Below are 4720 nucleotides of genomic sequence, written 5' to 3' on the forward strand. Positions count from 1 at the left end.
ATACCACACTGCGATCGTCATTCCGCTTGCAAAGTGTGGCGATTATGGTATTTCTCTCTATAGATGTCTTTAAGGGAGTACTTTGGCTTACAGAGGGCGTCATGTATAGAAACAACGACAAAGATTCCATCGGCTTTTCAAGCAAGAACTTAGCAACTGAGATTTTCAATTACAATGTAAAGTGCTTGATAAGTGATAATAAAGTTTAGGAATTGGCGGCTGTTTTACGTATAATTGAGAAAGTGTTTATTAAACAAAACCTTCTGAGTTTGTTACAGGCTGTCCTTAGATAATGGTGTGTTTGAAACTCATATAACTTTAAGTTAAAGTATGTTTTAAGATACACAAACTTTTATTATATCCTACCCACGTAGCATATTCATAACTACAACGTAAATGTATATATATATATATATATATATATATATATATATATATATATATATACACACACACACACGCACATATATATATATATATATATATAGTTAGATGCTAGAAGAAATTATACTTTATGAATTGAAATTTCTGCTTGAAATACCAATCTTGTTCTGTTCGTCTTCGTAGAAACAATTATTTTAGCTCGGTTGCACAACAAACGCATTTCAAAGAATTTTGCTAAGTTATTTACTTTAAAGCACCGCAATTCATATCGTACAATCCAAGTTAATCGATTTTTAAATTTGATTTTTAACCTTTCTGTCCCTAGACTACGTGGTCAAGTAATTGGCATGTCGCAGTCTAATTAAAATAATAAATAAATAAAACTTTTTCAGAATGATCACTATACATATTTGATTTAATGTCTTATTAACAACCATTACATATAGGAATAAGTTGTCTATTGTGTACACTGCAAAACTTTAGTAATATTTAGATTATAAAAATTTAATGGAATCAGGCGTTACCTTGCGGAAGACCATCCTAAGTAAGAAAAGGACCAATATTAAGCCACCTCTGCCCACCAGCCCCCTGATAAATGCGTTTTTTTTTTCCATACGCATACGCATTTATCAGCGGTCTGGCGGGCGGTGCACTTTGTTGCACGACTACCACTGCATGTGCGGAAGTGGCTATATATTGGTCCTTTTCTTACTTATTGAGATTATATTTCTATTGTATAGTAATAAATTCACCATTAATTGGTTTAATGCACCTCAACACGCCTATTTAAGTATAGCTAACCTAACCAGCCTAACAAGTATAGCTTGGTGGTAAGTATAAAAAAATATAAGTATTGTTTTTACAGTTTTCCGGGTAATTTTTCCATTTCTCTATATAAAAACATCGTTGCCATTTACAGGAAAAAAATCTCTAATTCGTATTACGAACTTTCGTAAAAAAAGATTTACTTGATAAGCACGTAAGGGTGTCGGGGTGTCGTTAATATTCAAGCGACCGTTTCCGCAGCGCGTTGTTACATCGATTTTACAATGCCTGTAAATTTTCGCAGCCAGATGGCCAGCGGACGTGAGCCGGCAATGAATACTCATTTAAGCGGGATTTCCCCCCCCCCATACTTATGCACGATTTAAATACAAAAAAAAATTACGATCGTTAAATTTAAATGCATGGATAATTTAGCGTGCCTTTGTTAAGTCATTACAAGTACATAAAAATGTATAATAGTCTTATTGGAAACCTGTGATGAATAACCATGTATATATATATATATATACTAGCTGATCCCGCAAACGTTGTTTTGCAAAAAAAAATTGATATTTTAATTTACAAATAAAAAATAAGGGTTGATCGTAGAGGGGTGAAAATTTATGGTTGTATGTATTCTTGTATGCTGTATCTTAAAAAAAAAAACAAAAAGTTTCGATAAAAAAATAAAAAAAATTTTTAAGTGTGAACATCCTTTATCACTTAAGGGTATAGAAAATAGATAGTAGCCGATTCTCAGACCTACTGATTACGCATATTAAATTTGGTAAAAATCAGTCAAGCCGTTTCAGAGGAGTTCAAGTTCGAACACCGTGACACGAGAATTTTATATATTAGATATGTATATACATTTCCACCTAAGTAATGATATCACTTCAACCTTAAAGATGTTTAGGGAGCATTTATTAAAAATGTATGCGTTCCTACTATACCTCTTATAGATATAAAACTTGAACAAAATATTTTTTATCCCCTTTTAAAAATTACATAAAAATTTGATTTTTGCAATAACACCTACAAAAACCTATACGTGCCATGCGAAGAAACCGAAGAACGGGTAATGTTGAATAAAATTTTATTTTTTTTACTACAATTCTATGGTATTATAAAATTCGGGGCTTTTTATAAAAGCGACTTCTTTTTTGAGGTCTATAGGTGTTTGAGGGGCGACCACGAGTTGTTAGACGCTGCGTGGGCGGACTCCCACTTGATGGACCCACGACATAGTAAAGATCGCGGCAAGTCGCTGAATGCAGGCATCGTAAGACCGCTCATTGTAGTGGTCTTCATGGTAACCCTAAGCCTTTTAGTAGGCTTCTATCGTCTGAATATAAGGTTCTTTCAATTTTCTCAGCTTCAATTTGAGATGTAACCAAAAGCGTACACAGTTAAAAAGTAGTTATTTTTTTTGGAAAGTATACTTCGGAATTACATCAAATAATACTTACCTTTTATTAAACGGTTTTATTTAGTTCGAACCGTACGGAATTTATTTGATTATTTGGGTCAAAATTAGAAATTGAAATTTAAACACCTTACCGTTATCAGGTTGATCTGAAATTTGGTACACACATTTAATTTAGATGACAATACAATATAATAAAATCAATAACATTATAAATCTAAGATGGCCGCCGATACAAAATGGCGGATTACTTATTTTTCCTTAACCTCCTCAATATGGGTATCAAATGAAAGGGCTACACTAGTAAAACACGATGATTATGTCAAAATTTAAAATTCAAGATTGACGCAGTTCCAATATGGCGGACTAGGTACATATTTTTCTACAACCACCACAATATGGGTGTCAAAAATCCGTTTAACTTAAAAGTTTTTTAAATGTATTTATTTACATCAGACAACAAGACGTACGGATTCACGACATCACGGTTTGAGTAAGAAAAGGACCAATATTTAACCACACCGATTAGTGCCAAACACAGAGACTGTGTTTGGCACTAATCGGTGTATCATTATTCCTGAAGAAGCCCCGTGGAGGGGTGAAACACGTGTTGAGTGATTTGACGGTGGTAGTTGTTTCGCATTGTTTGCCGCATACGAATTTATCAGCGGGCTGGCGGGCGGTGCACTTTGTTGCACGACTACCACTGCATGTGCAGATGTGGCTAAATATTGGTCCTTTTCTTGATTCCATTAAATATCACAGTTTGAAATTACTTCCACGTGCTAAGAGTTTGCTAATACTTTTATAGTGAATAGCCAAGTAGTGGAACATTCTACCGGCGTCAATGTTTCCAGACAAAATGATTTAAGAGTCTTCATGATTAGAATGGTTTATTCTAGGCAAGCATGTACCATCTTAGAACTTATCATCGCTTAAAATCAGGCAGGAAAGAAGTAAAATAATGAAGCTTTGACCATTTAAAAAAAAACTGCTATCCGTTTTAAAAATGGAACTAAATAAATTAAATCATTTAAAGATCAACAATAAAAAACTGGAGTCAGTTGAATTAAATCGAAAGACAGTGTAAGGTAACCAAACGACGGCAGAGACGGCGCATCGCTGCGAGCTTTTGTGCAACGGAGAAGCTTCACTAAAAAACATTCGCATTTCTTGAGTCTCAAGCGCTCAATGCTTTATACGCTCGGCGGATAAAAATAAACAACGGTTTACATGACAGATTTTCCAATATCTTTACTAATTTAGCGCAATTTTCAACTCTAAACCCCTTAAAATAGAGTTTATTTTAAATTAATAACTTATGAAATAATAAATTTAAAATCTTTTTACTTAGAATTAGCCTTTTTAATAAACGTTATAAGATGATATTTAGGATACGGTATATTTTGTATAAAACCTTTTTAGTTGTATTTTTTATAATTTCTATTTTTATGAGTCCTAAAGGTGACGTTTGAACTAAAGTCTAGAATATGCCCTGAAGACATGGATCTGAGACGTGGTTAAGTCAAAGCCACCCAGAGAGCAACAGAGAAGGTTATACTTGGAGTTTTACAAAGTTACCGACGTAGCCTGGAGAAAATAGACGGCAGCTGGAGTGAAAAGTTTCTCAATCAGGGACCTAGAGTAGGTAGGTGTGATAAAAGAGTCAAAGAGATTTCTCTACTTTGATTTATATAAAAAAAATAGTCAAAGTTACGCGAAGTCACTGAATGCGTATAACCCAAGACCAATAGACCGTGTGGCCTAATGGATAAGGCGTCGGACTTCGAATCCGAAGATTGCAGGTTCGAATCCTGTCACGGTCGATCCTTTTTATATCCTTCCGCTCCGTGATCTCATTTCAGAGGAGTAAAAGCCTTAGGGATGACAGCTTTAACATCTTTGAAATAGTAGAATACGAAGATCGATCTTCTTGGTGATCTTTTGATGAAGCCTTTTCCTTGTAGTAGGCTTCTATCGGCTAGCAAAATTATGATGAAGCTTATTGTTACAAAACTTATGCAAAACTTAAAAAAGGTCCTAAATAAGTTATTTATTTAGAACGTTTACGTTCACACAAAATAAAGTTAAAATTTTTAAAATATAAATCGAATTAACAATGCTTAAAGTTGAACCACGAATCGA

The 4720-nt window shown here is 33.9% G+C and overlaps 1 non-coding gene across 1 annotated transcript; it reads left to right on the plus strand.

Annotated features, from left to right (window-relative positions):
• The first annotated feature begins 4328 nt into the window (after nucleotides 1–4328).
• On the plus strand, nucleotides 4329–4401 carry TRNAR-UCG (transfer RNA arginine (anticodon UCG)). The gene has a single exon. It is a non-coding gene; the product is annotated as a tRNA-Arg (tRNA).
• Nucleotides 4402–4720: the final 319 nt, after the last annotated feature.

The sequence above is a fragment of the Battus philenor genome, unplaced genomic scaffold, assembly GCF_028537555.1.
Source record: "Battus philenor isolate CCGP_79_NKW_IND1 unplaced genomic scaffold, ilBatPhil1.0.hap1 SCAF_5, whole genome shotgun sequence".
Taxonomy (NCBI): Eukaryota; Metazoa; Arthropoda; class Insecta; order Lepidoptera; family Papilionidae; genus Battus; species Battus philenor.